Source organism: Bos mutus, chromosome 16 (assembly GCF_027580195.1).
Source record: "Bos mutus isolate GX-2022 chromosome 16, NWIPB_WYAK_1.1, whole genome shotgun sequence".
Classification (NCBI taxonomy): domain Eukaryota; kingdom Metazoa; phylum Chordata; class Mammalia; order Artiodactyla; family Bovidae; genus Bos; species Bos mutus.
The window spans coordinates 63015273-63041995 of record NC_091632.1 but is presented as its reverse complement, the minus strand read 5'-3'; the positions used below and the strand labels follow the sequence as shown (position 1 = coordinate 63041995).

Genomic DNA, 26723 nt, shown 5'->3' with positions numbered 1-26723 from the left:
GTCCATGGAATTTTCCAGGCAAGAATACTGGAGCTGATTGCCATATCCTACTCCAGGGGATCTTCCTGACCCTGGGATTGAACCTGCATCTTTTGTGTCTCCTGAACTGGCAGGCGATTCTTTACCAGTGGCACCACCTAGGAAGCCCAAACATGGAACCTGCCAGTCTAAGTACAGTTTTAATTTTCAACTTGTGCAAGGATCATGAAAAGACATGACTCCAAGCCAAGCTGAAGAATGCACCGAGAAGGGGTTCCACATTTACCAACATGGCAGTAGTGGGTAGTAATGAATTCATCCTGAGAAATTCTAGGGGTCTTTCTTTGTCCTGGGGTATTTTTGTGAGTTCCTGAAGGCAGGGTGGGGGGTCTCCCTGGTGGGGAATTCCTAGGTTCTGTCTTCAAAGATTTGAAAAGGAGCAGGTATCCAAAACACACCCCCCAAACTCCTCCTGGATACTCAGGAAAGAGGTTTCACCAGCAGCCTTATCATTAGAGTGTTTGGTAAACTGATCTAAAGATTAAGAGTGGGTTTTACTGGGTAAGGGGGAAATCCACTTGGGATGCTAAGGAACTTCAATGGGAGAGCACACAGGTGGCAGATGCTGCCAGCCAGCTTGCAGCTTGCCATATCTGTCTCATTTCTTATTCTCTTTCCCTCAAATTCTGCATTCGTTTCTTTTCCTCTGTTCTTTGTAAGACTCCTCTTGTCTATTGTTACCTAATCAACAGGACTTCCCTTATAGCTCAGTTTGTAAAGAATCCCCCTGCAATGCAGGAGACCCTGGTTCGATTCCTGGTCAGGAAGATCCACTGGAGAAGGGATAGGCTACCCACTCCAGGATTCTTGGGCTTCCCTTATAGCTCAGCTGATAAAGAATCTGCCCACAATGCAGGAGACCTGGGTTCGATCCCTGGGTTGGGAAGATCCCCTGGAGAAGGGAAAGGCTACCCACTCCAGCATTCTGGCCTGGAGAATTCTGTGAACTGTATAGTCCATGGGGTCACAAAGAGTCAGACACTACTGAGTGACTTTCACTTTCATGCAAAAGTAACCTTGACCCTTTCCTCACACAATACATAATAATTAACTTGGAATGGATCATAAATCTAAACAGAAGATATCAAACTATAAAAGTCTAAAAAAAAAAGCAAAAAACTTCCTGCAATTAAAATCAGCGCCACTCTCCTTTTCACACCCTTCTTTTCTCTGCCTCTCTTAGAATGCCCTAGGAAGCACAGGGCTGAAGCACTAACAGAAGAGAGATCAGACCCATTTCCCCGGAACTCTTCTGAGGCTGGTGACCTCTATTAAGTTGCTCAGCCTCTCAGCCTCAAACCTCTCAAGTGCTCAAGAAGGGGGTGCATGGAAAACATCCAGTTCAAAGGCTTACTGTGAGATTTAAATGAACTAAAGAATGTAAAGTGCCCAGAACATGGCATGGTAAGTACTAAGCTTTTGCTAAATTTGACTTGCCTTTTCAAACCTTCCCCCATTTTGCTATAATATAAAGTCTGTGGATATAAAGACTGTCTTGTTCATTTCTGTTTCTCCCTCCAAATCTCGAAGTGACTTGCACTAGTAGAGACTCGAAAGCTGTTAGCTGAATTAGTGGATTCATGAGGCTTGTAGTATCACCTCATATATGTTTAAGGCAGAACACACGCCCACACACCTACACACACGCGCTCATGGGAATCAGGCTGTACCTGACTGCACGTGTTGTTGACTTACTCTGAAGCTTTCCACAGCTCCACAGCAAGTGGGAGTTCAATAAATGTTGTTGACTGACTGATAGCTCAGACTCCATGAGAGATGGACAACTCTCAACATCCAACAGTTACCACCTGTGACTCCCAAAACAACTGCCTTACTCCACACACAGGGCAGAGAGGCAAAACCACATACTCCAGTTGCCGTTGCTGTTAAGGGCACATAGATTTTAGCCAGAACTCACATGGGCTGGGTTTCTGCCTCATCATGTGCTTTTCAGCTTCTTAATTAAAATGGAAATTGAATGTGCATATTGTAAATGGAACAAAGTCAAAATGATGAATGAGCTGCCACCGAGAGAACTGCCACTCTGCAACCGCTGGCCCTCTCTCTCTTAGGGAGGACTTTCCAAGGGCTGCCTGTTGGCCTGTGAGATGTGGTAGAACAGAGGCTGCCCAGGACTCCCGGAAACCAGTGTCTCAGTGCTTGCACCCAGCCTGGATTTACACGCTTCCCTAGATTGACTGTCTCCATATTGATTGGGGGGCAGGGAGTAAAGCACCCCTGACAGTTGACTTCCCTGGTGGCTCAGACAGTAAAGTGTCTGCCTACAATGTGGGAAACCCAGTTTCAATCCCTGGGTGGGGAAGATCCCCTGGAGAAGGAAATGGCACCCCACTCCAGTACTCTTGCCTGGAAAATCCCATGGATGGAGGAGCCTGGTAGGCTACAGTCCATGGGGTCGCAAAGAGTCGGACACGACTGAGCGACTTCACTTTCACTTTCAAAGTGCCCCTGACAGTTGACTTCAGAGCACAACAATAAGGCCTTCCAGAAGGGACTGCGAGACTGCAGAGAAAAGGCCTGGATGGGTCACACCAAGGCTTAGAAATGTAAGAAATGTGTAGAAATGATGCTGCCACCCAGCAGTACCCTTTCCTGGCAACTGCTTCCGCTTAAACAGTGACAGCTGCACTCGGGTGCTGGGGAAACATTGCCTCCTTGGCCATCTTGGGAGTGCCCTTTGAACTAAACATGCTTCATAGGTAAGTTCTCAAAACGCACCGGGTGTCTGAGTAGTGAAAGGAAGTGGAGCTTACGCTGAGAGGGGTGGGACGTAGATTTCCATATTCTTCCTTCTAGGCCAATTCTGATGTTAGAAGCAGAGCCAAGCCAACAGCCAAGGTCTGAGGCCCAGTCTCTTCCACCTCGGTCTTGCTGACAATCAGGGAACAGCAAACAGGAAAACACTACAACCAGACAAAGAGACAAGAGGGAGACAGGTGATGGGAGTTCATTTTGGCTGGTAGATCTCACACTGTTGCCCTTATAATCCCCTGGAAACTTTGTAAGCATCTGAATGGCCACGGTCACCTCTATGACCAATTAAAAAAAGTCAGATCTTTTGGAGCAGGTCCAACCATCAGCATAGTTTCAAAACCATTCCATGTGATTCCTGAGTGAAGTCAAGTTTGAGAACCAGAACTTTGGGCCGTCAGGGTCTACCAGAATGAAAGAGGTTGGAAGAAGGCTTTGCATGGCCTCATTGGCTCCAAGCCCCTGGAAGCCAGCTGAGGCCATCAGCATGCCTCACCCCAGAGCTGACACACATCTGTTGGCACAAAGCCCATCTGTTTCTGTGTTGCCAGGGGAGGGCCAGGGTGGGGGGAACCGAATGCTCCTTGCAGCAATTTGCTAAAAGGACTGATTTCACTCTGTGCCATCAAAAGTTTAAACATGTCAGCTGAGGCTATTTGTTTTAAGACAACGGACTTTAGTAAGAATAGACTGGAATAGGTCTCTACTCAGCTCCTAAGGACAAAAAGCAACTGTTGCACCACCATCAGCGGGAGTCTCTGATGCCAAAGGTTTGGTAAAGGCTGGGTTTAATTGTTTCTAAGGAGAACAGGAAATATTTATTTAGGATTAGTGGCAGCTGCTCCAATGGTACAGCTGGGGATGGTGGAAGATATAATTAAGGAAACTGTTTGAGGGAGGTCTGGAAAGCCACCAGAAGGCACAGGAGCCTTGAGAGAGGCTGTTTGCATCGGCTTCTTGTGTGTGGGCATTGCAGTGTCAATAGACACTTAGAAAAAGATAAATACGCAGTCTAATTAGCAGCTGACTTGAGGTGGCAGGATCAAATACAGGTAGAATCCCATTATAGCCTCCACCACAGGTCCTCAAAATTGTTTTGATGAGTGAAATTGCATGATAATAAGTACATGTTGGAAATTATCACTCATATCTCCCTGTCTTTTCTCACCACATTTCTCACCTAGAATGCCCTTCTCACAGAGAGGGAAGGGAGTGGCCAGGAAACTTACTATCACCAAAAATCTGCTAGAACTGTCAACAGTAAAAGAATGGAGCTGTGCAAATTATGAGCAGAAAGTTGTGGTTCCATTTATCCTCTACATGTAAATGTTGAATCATTTCAGCATGAGAAAAAATAAAACACTTCCTCTGCTTTGCAAATAGGTTCATCTGTACTGTTTTTCTAGATTCCACATATCTGCAAATTCTCCCACCAGGTTGTCTTAAAATAGGCAACTGTACATAGTCCTATCAGAGAACTCCTATAAACTTAAATTTTTTGTAGCATATCTTTTTTTTTCATAGTTTGCATGTTTTATTTATTTTGTAGAAAAGGAAACAGAAAACAGTGAGGTTGATGAAAATGTTCCAACAACAGGAGAAGCAACTGAAGGTGAAGCAGCAGAAGGCATTGCAGGGTCCACTGAAGTACTGTGGACATCCCCAACTGGCATGTACTCAGAGCATGTTGTTACTGATCCTTTGGGATCTATAGATCCCAGGAGACCTCTCACCAGTGCATCAGTCAAAGTATAAAAGTGGATCAACAACTGAGAAAACCAGATAAGTGCATACATAAAAGGAACCAGAATGATCTCAAGCAAAAGACCTAAAATTCATGTCTAGAAGACTATAAGAATTAACTAGCAAATGCTCAGAAGTATCCTTGAGTCTTGCTGTTCAGCCCCTCAGTTGTGTCCAACTCTTTGCAACCCCATGGACTGCAGCACGCCAGACCTTCCTGTCCTTCACCATCCCCTGCTCAAACTCATGTCCATTGAATCAGTGATGCCATCCAACCATCTCATCCTCTGTCACCCCCTTCTCCTCCTGCCTTCAGTCTTTGACAGCATCAAGGTCTTTTCTGAATCAGCTCTTCACATCAGGTGGCCAAAGTATTGGAGTTTCAGCTTCAGCATCAGTCCTTTCAATGAATATTCAGGATTGATTTCCTTTAGGACTGACTGGTTTGATCTTCTTGCAGTCCAAGGGATTCTCAAGTCTTCTCCAACACCACAGTTCAAAAGCATCCATTCTTTCGTGCTCAGCTTTCTTTATGGTTCAACTCTCACATCCATAATGACTACTTTAAAAACGATAGCTTTGACTATATGGACTTTGGCGGCAAAGTAATGTCTCGCTTCTTAATATGCTGTCTAGGTTGGTCATAGCTTTCCTTCCAAATGTATTTTAATTTCATAGCTGCAGTCACCATTTGCAGTGATTTTGGACCCCAAGAAAATAAAGTCTCTCACTGTTTCCATTGTTTTCCCATCTTTCCTTAGTGCTTGAATCTAGAAAACCATTATTCCTTGTCATCACCATATAGTCCATCAGACCAAGATAGATACTTCCTAAAGCAATTATCAGTTCTTCATCCCATTCTGAAGTCTCACAGACAGGAAAAAGTTATTACTTGCAGCCAAGATTTTTCAGTTTCTCCAGTGAGCCAGGTAAGTGCTGGATAGTTCATACTTTATTGCTTTAATCCTCTCAACAACTCTTTGGAATAAGTATTCAGATCCATATTTTACAGGTAAAAAGAATGAGCTACAGAGGAATGAAATTACTTGCTCATTTTAGGGTTGACCAACCACTCCTGTGTGCAAGAGAGGGATGGGTTTTCCAGGATGTATGACACTCAATGCTCAAACCAGGCATGTCCTGGACAAACTGATGGTTGGTCACCCTATCAGGTCATAAATAATCTCATAACAAAAATCAAACTGAAATCTTCCTAGATCCAGAATCCAAGTGTGAATACACCTCAGAAAAATTCACACAGGCTCTTATACTAAAAATTTACCTCTTATGTCCCTCATAAGTTCAATTCAGTCGTTCAGTCGTATCCGACTCTTTGCGACCACACGGTCCCTCATAGTCTTGTCCTATTTTCTTCCTCTGCTTCTCATTCTCATTGGATTCTAAAGTGTTTGGAAAATGTAGAGTGCATGTGCTCAGATTTTCTATTTTTGTGCATTCCTAGTTTCTTCCTACATTAATTAAGCTTTGTGATGACATTTCAGACATTAGAACAATCCCACAGGGTTTCAGGAGTTTGTTTACTGGTTTGGCACCTCCTCCAATACAATGTAACATTTCTGATGTGTTCCCTTATAGGATTTTGTCCTTTAAAAGATGCTGGTAAACACATTTGACAATTCATTTTCCTCCCTGGTCTCTGCTTGCTCTGTGTGCGGGAGAGAGATGAGGGGCTATACCGGTGCCACTCAAAGCCTGAGTGTCAGCAGCGTCTCCAAAAGCATGGCATCTGGTGCAAAAAGAAAATTTCTGAGTCCCACCCAGATCTAAGAATCAGAATCTCCATGAGTGCAGAGCAGGGATCTGAGTTTTAATAATCCCTCCAGGAGAGCTGTATGTACATTAAAGTTTAAGAAGCACCAGACTACATAAAGCTACATACGCTCCATCAGTGTTTCTCAAATGTTGCTGAACATTAGAATCACCTGGGGAATGTTTAAAACTACTCGTGCCCACACCACACCCACACTAATAAAGTCAGACTTTTGGGGTTGGAAACCCAGAGATAAGCGTCTTTTTTAAAGACTTCCCAGATGATTCCAACATGCAGCCCATGTTGAGCACTAAGGGAGATGGAAGCTCTGTCTTTTGTGATTTTGAGAATCACTTCCTAGCTCTGCAAAACAAGGCAAAGGTACTTGGAGTGTTTTCTAACCCATTTTATAAAGACATCACTTATGGAACAATAACAAACAAGGAAAATGATAGCAGAATATCTTTTTTAAAAAATAAGAGTGGAAAAGAAATAGAAAGACACAGGAGTGGCTTGTAGTAAACGCCCAAACACAAATTGTATGCTTGTAGTAAGTTTCAATTCTTTCAGCAAATGAATAAGCCAATACTGTCATAGGCAGAATTGTATTTTCTTCCTAAGGTCAATTCAGATGGCAAGGATAAGTTGGCAAAGCAAAGACTCGTATTCATATCTGTTTTCTATTATTCTAATTATGGAAAGTGATGAGAGTCCATTTGCTGTTAATGTTTCTACAACCCTGTGATTTGTGGCCAAATATTCAAGTTTACTTGATGGTGTGGTGATTTTAAGCACAGCCAACATGATCAGGGATCAAGGAAAAGTGTTGAAATGGGGCATTTTTGAAGTAGTGGGAGCATGGCTCTCCTTTTTGGCTGCCAGAAGCAATGGTGTAACCTTGATAGCCAGAGGCTTTCTTTATATGCCCAACCAGTTTGACAGGATTTTACTGAATTACTAACTGGTTAATTTGTACCTCCCATATTTGCTTGAAGTTAATTTTGATGAAAACAAATTTAATCAAATCTATTCACCCAGTAGACCAGATTTTTGGTGTGTTTTGTCTCCCCACTTGAAGGATAATGTGTTTGTCATATGGGGGCTCACTGGTGGCTCAGCGATAAGAATTTGTTTGCAATGCTGGAGACACAGGAGATGCAGTTTCTATCCCTGGGTCAGGAAGATCCCCTGGAGTGGGAAATGGGAACCCACTCCAGTATTCTTGCCTGGAAAATTCCATGGACAGAGAAGCCTGGCAGGCTGCTTGGGATTGCAGAGTAGGACACAACCAAGTGACTGAGCAACCACACACGTGTTTCTTGTATAACCCGAGAGACAATGCAAAAGTCACTGTAATTAAATTCTCTCATTGAGAAGGCGCTTACTATGGTGACACTGTAGCTCTGTGATGACCTTCAGATGGGAAAGCCACTCACGTCTGGCAAACAACTGGGATGATGGGACTGATTACCTCTTTAGAGACAAGAAGCAATGGGGACCATGCAAACCCCAACCTGCCTTAGCAAACAGTTCTCCTAGTCCTAAAAGTATATATATAGTTGATCATAATAGTGAGGGTACCCCAGAAAGGGGGTTAGTCTAACCCTGAAAGCATGCTCAGTCTGTGTGCCCACGATGAGATAGAGAAAACCCATGCGAACTAAGCAATCATGCTCAAAAAGGATAGAATACCACACGCTCTGGGTTAAAAGGCCATATGTTTCCGAGCAGCCAGAGCAGTATCATATCCTGTGACTTAAAACTTCATAAACAGGGTAAAGACCTAATAAAAATGGCCTGGAGATGTTCTAAAACACAGTGTTTCTTCTTTCACTTCTTCTTGCCAAGGAAAGCTATTGTTTTCTGAAGTGATGCGTACTTACATCTCTTGAGGACACCTTCTACTCAGTGTTCTCCCAAGTATAGAACTGATGCCCTGCTGGGACATGGGAGAGTTTTAGGGACATGCGGTAAAGAATCTGCCTGCAATGCTGGAGACCCAGGTCTGATCCCTGGGTGGGGAAGAGCCCCTGGAGAAGGGAATGGCTACCCACTCCAGTATGCTTGCCTGGAGAATTTCACGGATAGAGGAGCCTGGGGGCCTACTGTCCATGGGGCTGCATAGAGACAAACACGACCGAGTGAGTAACACACAAGAGTTTAAAAATATAAGCTTTGGGAAGGAATACAGAGGCCCCCAGCTCACCCTTTCTTTCTCACCCTCAATCTTGTCCTGCATTGCAAGGGGTCTCACATGCATGTCTATGGACCCAACAAGCCACATCTCCATGCACTAAATGCATTTTTCCTAACGGCTCCTCTTTCACCTCTCACCCCTGGGTGTATGTACATCAATAGCACACTCCATTTTCAAGAGGTCAAATATGGGGCCGCATCTGGTGGCCTTGGGTGAGCAGTGATTGTCCAGAAGAGTAGGGTCTAGGAGGACTTCTTCCTTTGACTCTATGGATCACTCTTTCCACGGGTAAAACACTGTTGGAAAAGAACCAATGCAGGCCTTCTGAAGTATGGTGCCCAGGACAGGGGGCCATCACTTTTAACCAAGGGTACACTGTTCTGCCGATCTTTAGCAAGTGTTCTTCCAACTCTGTGTTCAAAAACTTCAAAAGGCGCAGTGATCATCACTCCAGGAGGTGCTTCAGTATTTAGTAAGGGTCACAGGCACAAAAGAGCTGCGAGAGCCAGGAAGCAACATACATGAATGAAGGAAGCTGATGTAGGTCCAAAGAAAGTAGTTGGGAATGTGGTGAGGTGGAAAGCACGAGCCCTTTCCAAAGGAAACAGCCTCCAGCTGGAGCAAGGGGGAGGGGGACTTTGGTCTCCATGTTGCTGAATCTTTCAAATTTTCAGAAAAAAAAAAAAAGCCAAAATTTAAAATCTTGGCTCATTCCTGGATCCTTAAATGTTGGCAACTAATTCCAATTTTGTTTGAAACTCTCTGTGGGTACAACAACCCACATCTGCTAGCAGTTTTTAACTTATGGGCTACCAGTGTGCAACCTCAGAAATAAAAACCTTTTTCATTCTATTTTTCCCATGTTTCTTTGGGAATCCATGCACCAGGAGTAATCAAGAATCACTTTTTCTCTTCCAACGTGCCTTATTTTGAAGCTAGACATCATTTTCCCCAAACATCTCCCTTTTAGGAAAAAAGTATTTTATTGAAGTATAATTGATTTACAATGTTGTGTTAATTTCTACTGAATATATATATATATACTGAATATATATATATATATATATATATATTCTTTTCACTGGAGAAGGAAATGGCAACCCACTCCAGTATTCTTGCCTGGAGAATCCCATGGACAGAGAAGCCTGGTGTGCTACTGTCCACGGGGTCACAAAGAATCAGACACAACTTAGTGATTGAGCACATACATTCTTCCTCATATTCTTTTCCACTCTTGTTTATCATAGAATATTGAACATAGTCCTCCGAGCTCTACAATAGGACCTTGTTGTCTACCTGTTCTATGTACAATTGTTTACATCTATCAATTCAAACTCCCAATCCATCCCTCTCCCACCTTTGGCAACCAACCATAACTCTGTTCTCTGTGTCTCTGAGTCTGTTTCTGTTTTGTAGATGTGTTCATTTGTGTCATAAGACATTTGTCTTTCTTTTGCTGAATTACTTTGCTCAGTATGGTAATCTATAGATCCATCCATGTTGCTGCAAGTGACATTATTTCATTCTTTTTATGGCTAAGTAGTAATGGCAACCCACTCCAGTGTTCTCGCCTGGAGAATCCCATGGACGGAGGAGCCTGGTGGGCTGCAGTCCATGGGGTCGCACAGAGTCGGACACGACTGAAGCGACTTAGCAGCAGCAGCAGCAGCAGTATTCCATAAGACATATGTACCACATCTTCTTTACCCAGTCATCTGTCCATGGATATTTAGATTGCTTCCATTCTCAGCTACTGTAAATAGCACAAATAGCTCCCTTTTTTTTGAGACTGTTTAGCTGCAACATCAGCTTCAGCTTCTACAGCCTAACTTCTGTATCCCCCACTGTCATAGCCACCCACCTCTGTGAGTCCTTCCTTTGTCTGTTTTCATGAGTGGGTAACACCATGAGTGAAATGCTTCAGCCATGACTGCTTCTCACTAGTAACTATTTTTCTTAGGTCTGCATGCCCGGCTTAGAAAAAGGAAAAGATAACTCAATCACAAGGCTTCTTATACAAGGTGGGTGATTTCAGTAAGTGGATGGAAGGCTGACGCTGCTAACAGCCTTCCTGATTAGTCGGAGAATATAAAATGAGGTGTGTATTTGATGTACTGTCGGAGTTGCAGATGGAATACAGCAACCATGACACGGTAGAGGTAGAACGTCATGGATCATCCTGAGTGCCTGGGACTGATTAGCCGTGGTACAGCTACATGCAGCTTCTAATTGATTGATTTGAGTTTGTGGTCAGAAAATGACTGTCGGCTCCAGCTTATCTATAATTATCAGTAATCAGAACCAGACTTCTCTCTCCTTAATCGGTCAGGGCTCCTCCAGTGTGCTCGACTTTTCTACTTTTCAGAGTTTCTGTAACCACTGCCTAATAGCTTTCACTGCCATAACATGATATCTGGTGACCATTGGGAAAAAGAGTCTGGGAGCATGAACAGAGAGGTAACAGGAACACTGCTCATTCATTAGCTTAATCGTTTGACTGTTTTGAGTTGAAGAGTTTCAAGTTAATAGGAGGGCTCTCATTCACCATTTAGCTAGTCTGCTGTAAGCAAATCTGAATAAAGAATTAAAATAATTCCCATAACTCTGGCCAAAATCTCATTTTTAACCTAAAAATGATCTTGATGTTAATTAGAGGCTGGAATTATTTCTAGGAGCCAGGGTGTCCTGGGTAAGGCATCACTCACTGTCCAACAGACCACCCAAATCAGAAACCTGGAAATCATTCTAGAACACTCTCCTTCTCACAGCCTCCTACTCCCTGCCACATCCAGTTAACCATGAAGGAAGCCTAAGTCCATCCTTCAAATCTACATGGTCTTAGAAAAAGTGACTTGAGGCCACACAGACCTGGGTTCAAATTCTGATACCATCACATACGAGCTGTGAGGCTCTGAGCAAGTTGAACAAGATATTGGATGTATCACATGCAGGGTTTGACATGGCTGTGCTTAATGAATCTACTTGTACCCCTGTATAAAAGTCCATCCATATGGCTACATACTTAAGATCGCACCTAAACATAAAGAAATTTATATTTAATTATCTTGTCAACATTTTAAATTAGAGATATTAAAACTGGAGGGTATTGTCCTCTTCAAATCCTTTCCATCTTGTCTTTTCCCATCAGTGGCATTCTCAGACAACTTCTGCTCTCAGCTTTGAAATCAATATTTATTCTAGCCAGCTTGTCTTCTTCCTCACGTCCAGGTTGACACCAAATCTTTCCAATTCTTTTTTGAAAAATAACTTAAGTATATTCTTTCCCTCCAACTACAGCCCTGTGTTAGCCTGTGGATTTCATTCTTAGACTCCTAAAACAGATTCCCGATCTGTTTTATATTTTAGTCTCTTACATGTCCAGCTCTTCCAACACAACAACAAGAATCATATTTCTTGGCCACCATGTTTAATCATGTTAATCCCTTTCTCAGAATACTGCATCTGCTAAAAATAAAATAAAACATAATAAAGTCCCAGGCTTTCATATTCTTTCCTAGTTTTAACCCTACAAAAATCCCCTTGGTCACACAGCACTATTATAGGTTGGGTGGTCCATCAGCAGACCTGAGATGGAGCTTAAAATGTGTTAGCCACTCAGTCATGTCCAACTCTTTGAGACCCCATGGACTGCAGCCTGCCAGGCTCCTCTGTTCATGGGATTCTCTGGGAAAGAATTCTGAAGTGGGTAACCATTCCTTTCTCCAGGGAGTCTTCCAAGGATCAAATCTACATCTCCTGCATTGCAGGAGGATTCTTTAAGATTCTTTACCTTCTGAGCCACCAGGGAAGCCCAAGATAGAGTTTAGCGTGCAGTATATACCATGTTCCCTTGGGATCAACACCGATGGAAGGGAGTGTGGCGGGAAGTTGAGCAGGATGGAACAGAATGGTTGCAGATGGTGATACAGACCGGATGGACCTGACAGGCTTAGCCAACACCACAGGGAGCTCCAGAGCCTGTCAGAGTTAATCACTCAGGGCTAAAATGAGTGAGCTTTTATACTGCTACTTCCATCCACCACTGTTCATGGGTCGCCCGAAGGAGGGGATGACTTTAGGCAAGGCAGGTCTCTGCAGTGGAGACAGTTCCTGAAGGGGCTGAGAACTATAGACTGTCTGCTGAGATTAATAGCTAGAGGCATGTCCTTTCCAGAAAGAAGTTTTGGGGTGCAAATCTCTATGTCCATTCCAATCCACTCCTTGTGCCACTTGAATCTACTCCACATACATTTGAGGAGCAGTCTTTCCATTGTTCTAACCAAGCATCTCATCCTCTGGAAAACTGAGGTGATAGTCACTGGAATGAACCACAGCCCCTGCTCCCACACCTGGTCTTAGGGCTGCAACTGATACACATCATCCCTCTTCTCCATTATCCAGTCTAGACTCTCCTCACCTCAGGCAGCATCTCAGCTGGTTTAATGGCTTATCTAGTGGCATACGCTAGATCTTCATCTCTGAGTCATCTGGGGCCCTGGTCACCATGTCCTTATCAGGTGAGGGGTGCCACACTTGTCCATTTGCTATCACAATTGGGCAGGTATATTAGACACCCAGGTCCATGTCACTCTACCTCCAATTCTAATCAGAGCCAGTTACTCTGAAAAGATGGTGGCTCCACTTCTTGTCCATTGGTCCCTGAAAACAAGAAACCCAAAATGTCCAGACAGGAGCTATAGAATATAGTGAAATGAGACTCTTGCTGTGCTTCTGACAGAAGTGTCTCTCTCTCTCTCTTAGAGGAAAGAACTTCTAACTCTCCTGAACCCAGAAAGCACAACTCTTCAGGATTTTCCTTCTTCACTGAAATGTTAACTTTAGGACACTGACATACCATAATTTGCTCTCCGTTGCAATTAAAATCCACGCCTCCTTGGCTTCTGTTCAAGGTTTACCTACCTCTGAGTGTTTCCATCTGATGGTTCTCCATTATGGGCTACACTTCCTCATCCTCCAATCCATTAACATTCGTCCCTTCCAAAATAAAACTGGTTAAAATGGTATCATGCTAGTAGTTCCTGTCAGCGATGGGCATCTTCAAAAAATTCCCTTTAGAACATTTGTGCACCAATAATAGCAAATGAAAGCATGCAACATTGAAAACTCAGCATAGCAGCTGGCAATTTGTCATTATTCCTAGAGGACTTTTTCACAGTAACAGAGCAGATAGCAGTGGTCTGTTTTTCCTACCTTATCAAAAGCAGAGACTTGTGGCTTGAATGGTGATCTTCTCAAGGAACATTGTGGAAAAGAAAATAGAACTCCATTCTTTACATTTATTAGAATGGTATTAAATTTGAGCCAGTGCTTGTACCCATTTGAGCCAATGCAACTCTTTTTACGTCTGCTTTTCTCTTCTAAGTACTCTCAACTCTATTGCTTCTGGAATCTCTAATTGGCTGACTTTCAGCCCAAATTCTCCCTCTCCATTCTGTCCATTCAGCTTTTATTCTCCATCCTTCTCTTTTTCCTATATTGCATTATTGAGTAGCCCCACTTGGCCTCACTAGTTAATTCTTTTCTCTAATCTTTCTGTCACTTATTCCCCATCTCATTCTCTACAGTCTTATTAGACATCACAGAGCTGTAGAAAATCACTTGAGAGACACAACTGTCCTCAGAGGGTAGAGAAGGAAAAAGAATTGAGGGAAATAGGGAAATTTCCCCAATTCTTTACCTGCATCTTTCAGGTAAAGAATCTTACTTGAAAACCTGGATGTTTGGGGAAGGGAACAAAACAGTCTTGCTGGCAAAGAAGGAAGTAAGAAGGCATTTCAACTCTCTTTGAGTGCATGAGCACATCTAGCTCAAAATATAGAGTGAAGACTCAACCAGAAACACAAGCATCTGCTCCCTTACAGCAGACCAGTACCATTCCATTCTAGCCAGCCAGTCATCTGTTCATATCACTTAATCAACAATTATTTATTGAGTCTTTACTATGTGCCAATTCAAAGAATGTTCCAAGATTACAGGAGAAATTAAAAAGTACTGTTTGGGACTTCACTTCAATAGAGAAACACAATGTAACAATGTTTTTGAAAACAAGAAATAAGGCCAAGTATCAGGACAATAAATATAAATGTTTGCAGTTCCCCTATGAAAAGTTGAAGACTTTCAGATTCAATGAACTAGAACATCCAGAGCATCATGATTTGAGGAAGTAAAGTTCTAGAAACAACAGATGGTGGTCAATTCATACTGTCGAGCAGTAAATAAATCAATCAATAACTGTAACTAAACTACAGCTATAGTCAACAACATGGATAAATTTCTCCAAGTATGGAGAGAAATAAGTCAGATTTAAGATTCATACAGAATGATTTGATTTCTGTAAAGTTGGAGAAGAGGGACAATAGACTTACATGTTAAAAATGAGCATAGTAATTACTTTAGAGGAGGAGGGAGGGAGTAGTGATTTGAAGAGGGCATCAGAGGATTTCTGAGTGCTGGGAATATTCTTTCCTGAATACCGTTACATATGTGCCCACTTTGTGATAATTCACTGAGTTGTATGTGTTAATATACTGCAGATATTTCTGCATATACCTTAAAATTCAATGAAATGTTAAGAAACAAAAGATAGTTCTGCAATACCTCACATGTTTACCCCATCACAGTATTGGAGGGGAAGATAAAATTAGAATGTTTGGGAATTAGATAAATTCTGAATAGGAGTAGTAAGTACACTGAACCCCAGATTCAGGATGCAATAGATGACTTGCCAGGGGTCTGGGGATTTTTCAATTTAGCATGAGGCATGGGTATTAATTCCTCTCTTGGCCATAAAAAACAGATGATAATACAGATTCAGTGATCCTATTAGGTAAGATATTAGGTAGTGAATTTCAGCAAATTCTACTATCCAGCAGTGGATAAAAATTGTTTTAGTGGTATGGTTTTCCTAGAGTTTTCAGTCAATCTAATCAAATTAGCCAAATTTGCCTTTTTTTTTTTCCTTTTTTAAAATTTTGTGTCAAAGTTGCCTTTGACCAGACTTTGGAGGAATATAAATACTAATGTTTCAATATATTTAGCTGATGCCAGACTGAAATTCTACTCTGATGAATATATCTTTAGAGATGTATTCAGTGAACAAAAATCTATGTGAGTCAGCACACATCCTAGACAAGTCTCCATCAACACCACTGGCTGTATCCCATCCTTGGTACTGAACACACCATCTTCTTGGAGTTCAGTAAATACAATGCAAGATTTGTCTAAAGCTAGCTACAGTTCCTTTAATGGCCTGACTCAGAGATACCAAATTTTAGCTGCAATGAAAAAAAAAAAAAAAAAAAGAGAAAGAGAAACTGAGTGCTTTTGAACCTTTTAAGAGTTACTGAGTAGACGCATTACACAAATGTTTAAGGTTTTTCATCTCTTTTTATTAATTCGATATGTATTTATGGAGCCCCTGGCTTGTGCCAGGCACTATTCTTAGGGCTAGGAATACAACAGTGACCAAAAGAGATTAAAATCCCTGATTTCATGGAGTTACTATTTTAATTAAGGGAGGGAGATATAATACAAAAATTAAACACTATACATTACAGATAATGAATGACATGTAGAAAAATTAAACCAGAGAATAAGAATAAGGTGTGTGTGTTAAATTGCTTCAGTGATGTCCAAATCTTTGTGACCCCATGGAGTGTAGCCTGCCAGGCTCCTCTGTCCATGGGATTTTCCAGGCAAGAATACTGGAGTGGGTTGCCATTTTCCTCCTCCAGGGGATTTTCCCAACCCAGGGATCCAACTAATGTCTCTTACTATTTCCTGCATTGGCAGATGGATTCTTTACTGCTAGCGCCAGCTGGGAACCCCAAGGATAATCTCTGAGGAAGTAACATTTGAGAAAATACCTAAAGGGAGTTGGGGGAGCATGCTTTTTAAAAAAAAAAAAAAAATCTGAAGGAAAAAAAAATCCAGGCAGACAGAATAGCAAATGGAAGTCACTAAACAGGGAATGTCCCTGGCTTGCATGAAAAGCAGCATAGAGGTCAACGTGGCTGGAGTGGAGCGAGTGATGGGAAAAGCATTCTAAGATAAAGTCAGAGAAATAGCAAGGGGTACCACCTTGTGGGCCATTATAGGATTTGGTGGGAAGCGCCTATAAGTTTCTGAGTGAAGGCTATCACTATCCTTCAGATAGTTACTGCTCCCAGGGTTTCTATCATTTCTGTAGTTATCTATTGAAAGGACTACCCTGGCTGGTATGCTGTGTACAAACTCAAGTTGGGTGATGACAGAAGCAGGAAGATCAGGAAGAAAGTTATGACTCAACCAAGTGAAAGATGAGGTGGTTTGGACCAGGCAATCTGCAGCAAAGATGATGAGAGATACTCAGATTCTGGATATACATGGAAGGCAGAGACCAGAAGTATTTAGTAGATAGATTATTGTTTAGATAATTTGAGCACATGATATGAGATTAAGAAGGGCATCTGAAATAGCTCCAAGATTTTCAGCCCAAGTATCTAGGAGGAAGGATAGTGTTGCCATTGATTGAGATACAGAAAAAGGCAGAGAGAGCAGACTGGGAGGTGAGCCCAGGAGGTCAGCTTTGGACATGCCGAGATGCCTGCAAATGTCTAGCTGTGGAGGTGAATAAGTTTAGAGTTCAGAGCAGAAATTCTGAGCTGATCCTTTAAGATTGTATTGAATCCCATCTTTTTTTTTTTTTTTTTTTGCTCTAAAACCTCCAATTACTTCCCAGATATAAACTAGGGAGCTGCCAGCATCAGGATTCTTTTTAAAACTATGACAAAAGATGAGATCACCAAGGGGATGAGAGCACCTAAAAATAGAGATGAGGTTGAAGAATGGGGCCGTGGGTGACTCCAACATAATCTCTCACCAGCCCTACTTATAGGAAACTGAAAATATCCCCAGAGGGAAAACCAAGCCATCTGGACTTGCAGGGTTGAAAATACTTTTGTAGGAAATCTGGGGCCCCTTCAGGTTCATGTCCAAGTTGCTAGTGTCCTGCAAGGTCATGGTAGTTTTCTACAGTCCTCCCTGGGGTTTGAGAGCTGGAGCAAAGCACAGAAAGCAGCTGTTAAATGACATGATAATAAAGCAATAATGCAAACATTGCAGTCAAAGGGCATTATTGCTCCCTCCTAGCCAGCCAGAATTTTGCTTTGAAATTGGTATAAACTATAACTGGCTTGAACTAGGGCTGCCCAGTGAAATGGACATATAAGGATCTGTTTGGACCCCTGCCCCATCTTCCTGAGAGCATTATATAACAACTGTGACTGCTGGAAAAGGAAAGAAGCCAACAACTGAAATGAACTGGGTTACTGGGAACCTAAGACACATAAGCCAAACTTGTCTAAATGCAAAACATTTACTTGCCAATCTGGACATTTTATCTGGGAATCATTCAAAGCAGCAATTCTCTAGAGCTAGGGTGCTATTCTTATTCCTAGACAGGTTAGGGGTTGGGGGAGGAAGATCTAGGTTTTTATGGAGCCTGAAGTTTGTACAGTTTGGTTGAGGGAGTACTTTTTAAAGGAAAAGAAGACAAAACTAGGCTTCCCAGGTGGCTTAGTGGTAAGGAATCTGCCTGCCAGTGCAGAAGACGCAAGAGATAGAGTTTCTATCCCTGGGTTTGGGAAGATCCCCTGGAGGAGGAAATGGCAACCCACTCCAGTATTCTTGCCTAGAAAATTTTATGAACAGAGGGGCCTGGCGGGCCACAGCCCATGGGGTCGCAAAGAGTCAGACATGACTGAGCACACACACACGTGCACAAAACTAGGTATAGGGTCTTAGAAAAGACCTATGCAAGTAAAGGCCTTAAGCTATAGTTTCACTAGATACACAGAAAGTCCACCTCTGACCCCGGAACCAGATGATAAAACCTTGGGAGCAGTAACTGATGACTTAATCCTTGGTGATCGAGTTCACAAAAAAGACGAGAGACATTCAGAGTTAGCCAGACATCATTTAAAGTCCCTTAGATGAAAAGAGAGAGAGTAAACAGTCTTATTACTTGGGATTCAATAGTGTAGGACCACCCCAACAATCCTTAGTACATCCGGTAATCTGAGCAATCTTACTGCACTTCACTGATTCTAGGGACACTGTGGTCTGAGTCAGAGGACCAGTGATGGTGTCAGAAATGATTCCTGTTTGTATACATATGGCTGATTCACATGGTTGTACAACAGAAACCAACACAACATTGTATATAAAGCAATTATCCTCCAATTAAAATTATTTTAAAAAATAAAAGAAATGCATTTCTGGCTTTTATCCTACATGAAGAGTTGCCAGATAAAATGCAGCACGCCCATTTAAATTTGAATATCAAATAAGCAACCTATAATTTTTCACCATAAGTATGTCCCAACATACTCATACCAGAGAAGCATTTGTTCATCAGAAATTCTGATTAAACTGGGCATTCTGCATTGCCATTGGCTACATCTGGCAAAGCTACTTACACTGATCTCTGCTTTGGGACATACAAGATGGGAATTTAGAGAGCAAAGCTAAGGAATGCGCTACAAACATTGTATTGGTAGATGACATGTCGCTTCCATGCTGGTTCCACACTCACAGAATGTCGCACCATGGTATCAGAATCTGTAGGAAGGGAACTAAGGACTGTGTAGAATTTGTGCATATTTGAGTCCCATAGAATAAATGATTAGTAAAAGCTGCTCCCATTTAACTGATGGAAAAGATGAAATCACTGCTGTCTAATAAGCAGCATTATTGCAAATACAACATTCCACTATTCCCCTAGTCTCCCAGAGGGATAAAATATTTTGCTATTGCTGGAATTGTTACAACCAACCAAAAATGCATACAGAATTCTAATTGCGAAGCGTTAAGTCCTGAGTATTTGTCCAACAAAGTGAAAGTCACTTACTACCTCTCAAGATAGAAATTAGAATTAAATATAAGAGCTAAGTCTCAGCTCATGGAGAGAGTTAACAGTACTGTGTCCAAACACTTTGTGTACCTTACAACCATTTTAGTTATATTATGTCTCTGAATAGTATTTTAGTACCTACAGCTTTGATTTAGAGATATGCATATGTCCTCTTATTCTTTCATCATAGTACCTAAAATATAATATCTTATCATCACCCTCATTTAAAAGCTATTTATTTATTTGACAGATATTTATTGGGTATTCATTATGTGCTTAGAATAGTGACCAAGACAAGGTCCATCCTGATAGAACTTACTTCTAGAATGGAAAAAAATATATTTAAAACTCATGAAGTTTCAAATGGAAATATGAAGTTTCTTCATATTGTTATGAAGAAAATAAAACAGGGAGACTTCCCCGGCAGTCCAGTGGTTAAAACTTCACCTTCCAATGGAGGGGATACAGGTCTCTGGTCGGGGATCTAAGATCCTATATGCTTCACAGCCGAAAAAGTCAAAACATAAAACAGAAGCAATATTGTAACAAATTCAATAAAGTCTTTTTAAAAATGGTCCACGTTAAAAAAAAATCTTAAAAAAAGAAAACAGAGCAAGAGGAGAGAGAGAGAGACAAAGGCAGCTGCTGTTTAGATAAGGTGGTGAAAGTCCTTTTTATGGTAGCATTTGAGCCAGACATATATTTTATATCATAAGAAGATTCCAGGCATATGGGAATGGAGTAAGAACATTCCCAGGGGAAGAAATGAGTTTAACAAGTTTCTAGTACTGGATGACTACAGGGGAGTGAGTAGAGTGTGGAGGGAAAGGAGTGTCAAATGTGGTGGGGATGAGGTAGGCAGGGGCAAGCTCACAAAGAGCCTGCACAGACCTGGAGAAGAGTTTGTATGGTATCCCAGTGGCGTGGGAAAGAGGTGGAGGGTTTAGAGCAGGAAAGTGCTGTGATCCACTGCATACTTAAAGGATCAGTCTGGCTTATATCTGCAGTAGAGCCAATAGGGCTTGCTGGTAAATCAGAGGAAAAGGATGGGGGAAAACAAAGCACAATGGATCACCCTTCGGATTTTTACCTGGAAGGTTGGATGCTATTAAGCGATATGGAAACTGAGGTTCCTTAATATTAAAATACATTCCTATATTCACACACATTAACAGAACCAGCATTTAAACTCAGATTTTTCCAGTACTTCAATATTGTTGGACTGGTATATTGTTAAATCTATTAATTTGTTTACTTACTTAAAAGTTCCCCTTTTGGAAGGGATAGTTAGGGGCTTTAGGAAGGTCATGTCCACACTACTATATTTAAAATGGATAGCCAACAAGGACCTATTGTATAGCACATGGAACCCTGCTCAACCTTACGTGCCAGCCTGGATGGAAGGGAGCTGGGGGAGAATGAACACATGTATATGTATGGTTGAGTCCCTTCAGTGGTCCCCTGAAACTATCACAATATTGTTAATCAGCTATACCCCAATACAAAATAAAAAGTTTAATGTTTGGGAAAGTAAATAAATAAAAGTTCCCCTTTTAAACTCTAAGCTCCTTTATCAATAACAGGTTTCTGGTAATATCTGATATCTAACCACGACAGCAAAAGCACATTAATGCTTTCTGATGGTGAGAACATTTGTAAGAAGTTATGACAACTCTATGAGCCTCCGTGTTTGCCACCATCCCTGACTAATTCACCAATCTGGTCCTTTCAGAAGACCATACGTGTTTCCTATGTTGTCGGCTTTGGACTCTGCTATGGAAGTACTGATCTCATTTCAGAGGCCAGCGAGCTTTCCCTTCCTCAGAAAGTACATGGGTGCAATTACAAACATATGCTCACAGAGATAAAAACACATGCTAGTTATTGTCCTACAGGCAAATTTGTCTTGATGGAATCAACAACAGACTTTATTTATTTGAGAAAATCCAACAGAAGAATATCTCATCAACTATCTTACAACATTCTGTATTTGATTACCCTCTGAAATACATGATACTCAGTGTTAGATTCTTATAAATTAAAAAAAAAATACTGCAGTGTGCAACATCAGTGTGAGTCTCCGTCAACCTCGGCATGATCTTGCTCTCCTTATAAGCGATTAGGAGCCCCAAGTTCCATGTATTTTTCAATCATCCTTCTAAGGAATATTTAAATTCAACATATCAGAAGCTTTGATTAGCACACACCTACTATTACTGGAGAAGGCAATGGCACCCCACTCCAGTAGTCTTGCCTGGAAAATCCCATGGACGGAGGAGCCTAGTGGGCTGCAGTCCATGGGGTCGCTAAGAGTCGGACACAACTGAGTGACTTCACTTTCACTTTTCAGTTTCAAGCATTGGAGAAGGAAATGGCAACCCACTCCAGTGTTCTTGCCTGGAGAATCCCAGGGACGGGGGAGCCTGGTGGGCTGCCATCTATGGGATCGCACAGAGTCGGACACGACTGAAACAACTTAGCAGCAGCAGCAGCAACTGTTACATTCTTCAACGTGTGTTCCAGTCTGGGATCTTCAATACCTTCCTCACATACTCAAAAGAAATTTTTCTACACACTCTATGTAACCCTCCTATTTGTATGTAATATTAAGACTCTAGGCCCTTCTTAAATTATCTTAAACTGATTTACAAACAAACAAAAAAAATCATTAGTTACCAACTTGCCTCTTTAAATGAAAAAATTATAATTCAAACTTCATCATTCTATCAATTGCAGCTTTTCTGAGTACCCTTCAGAGAAAATTCAACAGAATGGGGGTGACAGAGCTAGAAGCGGAAGCATGTCCCCCTTGACATTCATTCCTGCGACATTGAACTGTACCTGGAGCATCCACTTCAGTATGAGGATCTGGCATGCCTGGCAAATAGGGGGAAATTTTTCTGGAGGGCTCATAAAAAGAGAGATCTTTCTCCTTCCAGATACTGATCAACATAAAACATCTTGGCTCAGATCTCTTTCTGATAAATACCAAGATCTTACCATGTGATTAAGAAGCTAATTGATACAGTATTTTTTCTCTTTCTTTTTTCAAATTATGAAAGTATGATAACACAGTTATAGGAGACTTGGAAAGTAAGGACAAAGTTATATATAGTTCTATTATATATTACAGTTATCTTTTTTACATAGATAAATTAAGATTTTTAGTTGGACTTTCAATAGCAAACTCTCAAAAATTAATAGAATGACTATACAGAAAAGCATAAGGATATAGTAGACCTGAAAAGCACCATGAAGCAATTCAACATAATTAAGATTTATAGAATTTTCACACAACAGTAGGATACAAATTCTATTTGAGTTCCCATAGACTATAAACTAGGAGACACTGGAATATATCCAGGGACATAAAACAAGGTGCAAAAATTTCATGGTCTAAAGGTATTGAAATCATACCAAGTCAATATAGTATTTTTTTAAATGCCCACTGAGATATCCTAAGTGAAACTTTTTGGAGATTTCTATTATGGCACATCTGGCAAGAATGTCATTTTCTAAAGACTTTTTTTGATGTGGCCCATTTTAAAAGTTTTTATTGAATTTGTTACAATATTGCTTCTGTTTTATGTTTTTGGATTTTTTGGCCACAAGGCCTGTGGGATCTTAGCTTACTGACCAGGGATTAACCCCACACCTCCTGCACTGGAAGGTAAAGTCCCAACCACTGGATTGTCAGGGAAGTCCTATTGTTGTCGTTCAGTAACTCAGTCATCTCCAATTTTTGGCAATCCCATGGACTGCAGCACTGCAGTCTTCCCTGTCCTTCACTATCTCCCCGAGTTTGCTCAGACTCAAGTACAGTGAATTGATTATGCTATCCGACCATCTCATCCTCTGTCACCTCCTTCTCCTCCTGCCCTCAATCTTTCCCAACTTCAGGGTCTCTTCCAATGAGTCTGCTCTTCACATCAGGTGGCCAAAGTATTGGAGCTTCAGCTTCAGCATCAGTCCTTCCAGTGAATATTCAGGGTTGGTTTCCTTTAGGATGGACTGATTCTTGCCTTGAGAACTCCATGAACAGTATGAAAAGGGAAGTCTCAAGAAAGTCATTTTCAATTTGTCAGGCAAGACATGAGCTAAAAGCCTCTTTATTCAATAACCCTTCCCCACCCATCCACATACAAAGAAGAGAAATAGAGAAAGGAGGAGAGGGAGGGAGGGAGAAGGATGGGGAGAGAGATTCCAAATCACCTAGGAGAACATTGGGTCTTGTCATATTCCTCATTCTTCTGAATTCAGTCCCTAAAATAAGGGGGGAACAACTGAGTTTTTTGCCCTAACTACTAAACCCACAATAAAAAGTAGAGACATTACTTTGCTGACAAAGGTCCATATAGTCAAAGCTATGGTTTTTCCAGTGGTCATGTATGGATATGAGAGTTGGACCACAAAGAAAACTGAGCACGGAAGAACTGATGCTTTTGAACTGTGATGTTGGAGAAGACTCTTGAGAGTCCCTTGGACTGCAAAGAGATCAAACCAGTCAATCCAAAGGATATCAGTCCTGAATATTCATAGGAAGGACTGATGCTGGAGCTGAAGCTCCAATACTTTGGCCACCTGATGTGAAGAACCGACTCATTAGGAAAGACCCTCATGCTGGGAAAGATGGAAGGCAGGAGGACAAGAGATGACAGAGGATGAGATGGTTGGATGGAATCACCAACTAGATGGACATAAGTTTGAGCAAGCTCCAGGAGTCGGTGATGGACAGGGAAGCCTGGTATGCTGTAGTCCATGGGTCACAAAGAGTCAGACACGACTGAGCAACTGAACTAAACCCACAGTCTCAGAAAAACGTGTCCTACTGTTTTCAGGGAAGAGAGGTAATGATAGCAAGCAGAGGAGGAATGATGCTTGCAGTCACATTGTTCCAAGTAATTTGTGAATGTATTTGAGAAGAAATGCACTGAAGCTGCTCAAAACGACTAAGAGAAGCTGAGGAAGGAAACATTGATTGTTCTGAATCCAGCTAAACGTTTTTGGAGCAAATTTTGGGACTACCATTTCTGATTGTGATTGAATAACTGGGACCAAATTTGTCCCCTTGCTGTAAACAATAAGAAACTAGATAAAATATATGAAACAAGTTTTCAGACACTGAAAACAGAGCACAGGACTGTGAGTTCTGAAAATAAATGGTGCCAGAGAAATTGGTTATCCAGAAACAATAACCTTGACCTAAGTCTCACATTTTATACAAAAACAGAACCATGAACTTAAAACTACGAAAGTTAAAAAAAATTCTGGAGAAAATGTTTAGGATCAAGGGCTATACAAAGAGTTCTTAGATTTACCACTACTGTCATTCTCTATAAAAGGAAAAAATTGTAAATTTGACTCCATCAGAATTAAGAAAAAACTTTTGCTCTGTGAAGGACCCCACTTAAAAAATAAAAAGACAAGGTACACAGTGAGAGGGAAGTATTTGCAAACATATATCCAACAGAGGAGCAGTATCTAGAATATAAAAAGAACTCTCAAAAACAGTAAAAAAAAAAAAACCTTTTAGAAAATGGAAAAAGATTTTACTAAAGAGAATATACAAAAGGCAAATTCTACTCTTAGGTATTTACTCAAGAGAAACAAAAACCTATGTCTACACAAAGACTTGTACACAAATATCAATAGCAGCTTTAATCATATTAACCTAACTGGAAGCAGTCCAAATCTCCATAAACAGATAAATGAATAAATACACTGCACTACAGCCAAGCAATGGAACAACACTCAGCAATAGAAAGTAACAACAGAATAATCACACATTATATGACATAGCAACATGGGGGAAATCTCAAAAACATGCTGAGTTAAAAAAAAAAAAAAGAAAGAAGAAGACATACACAAGAGAGTCCATATTGGACAGTTCTATTGATATGAAATTCTAGACTAAGCAAAATTAATCTATATAGTGACAAAAAGAATCACTAATTGCTTAGAGCTAAGGTGGGTTATAGGTGAGATATGACAGCAAAGAGACAAGGGAAATTGGAGATGATTGGTGTTGGTTACACAGAAGCAGACAATTGTCAAAACTCATCCAACTGGAATACATTTTGCAAGCAAATTCAACCTCAAGAAAGTTGATGAAAAATGAGATCCAAGGCAGTCAATGAATACATATACCTACATATTTTTGTCATAAGGCCAATGAAATTCAGTAGTATTCATACATCAGAGCAACTAAAGATTAATTTTAACAGAATGGTATTGTTGACTCTTCACTATGCTATCTGACTTTTTCTGCAAAAAATAAAACCATAAACTGAAGTCTTTATATGTGACCTTGTTATTTATAAAGTTCACATTGCAGGAAGGAAGGAGGAATGCTCACTTGCCAGAGGCTGGGGATTACCAGTTCTTTAATTTCTGAAAATTACAGGTTTGCTTTCATTCAAGAGTTCAAATTAAGACCCTTCCAAGAATTTCTGTGTGTGTGGTCAGGAGGGGAAGAGGTTCTTCCCAAGTCAGGTGTAGAGGGGAGGTTTTATGATACTCAGCAAGGGTGTGGGAAGAGTAGACTCAGTAATCCCAAGAGAAGAAACTTCAGGAAGGCAAATGAACTGATATACAAAACAGAAATGGACCAGCAAACATAGAAAACAAACTTAGGCTAAAGGGAGGGGAAGAGATAAATTAGGAGCTTGGGGTTAATGATGTTCAAGCTGGTTTTAGAAAAGGCAGAGGAACCAGAGATCAAATTGCCAACATCCACTGGATCATCGAAAAAGCAAGAGAGTTCCAGAAAAACATCTATTTCTGCTTTATTGACTATGCTAAAGCCTTTGACTGTGTGGATCACAATAAACTGGTGAAAATTCTGAAAGAGATAGGAGTACCAGAGCACCTGACCTGCCTCTTGAGAAATTTGTATGCAGGTCAGGAAGCAACAGTTAGAACTGGACACGGAACAACAGACTGGTTCCAAATAGGAAAAGGAGTACGTCAAGGCTGTATATGGTCGCCCTGCTTATTTAACTTGTATGCAGAGTACATCATGAGAAACACTGGGCTGGAAGAAGCACAAGCTGGAATCAAGACTGCCGGGAGAAATATCGATAACCTCAGATATGCAGATGACACCACCCTTATGGCAGAAAGTGAAGAGGAACTAAAAAGCCTCTTGATGAAAGTGAAAGAGGAGAGTGAAAAAGTTGGCTTAAAGCTCAACATTCAGAAAACGAAGATCATGGCATCTGGTCCCATCACTTCATGGCAAATAGATGGGGAAACAGTGTCAGACTTTATTTTTTGGGGTTCCAAAATCA

At 41.2% G+C, this 26723-nt stretch overlaps 1 long non-coding RNA gene across 1 annotated transcript in view; it reads left to right on the top strand.

The window, feature by feature from the left end:
* Positions 1–5479, top strand: part of LOC138991206 (uncharacterized) — a 68715-nt gene extending 63236 nt beyond the window's left edge. The window contains exons 5-6 of the long non-coding RNA XR_011467165.1: positions 1223–1443; positions 4361–5479. This is a non-coding gene — a long non-coding RNA (uncharacterized lncRNA). The remainder of the gene's footprint in view (positions 1–1222; positions 1444–4360) is intronic.
* The last annotated feature ends 21244 nt before the right edge of the window (positions 5480–26723 follow it).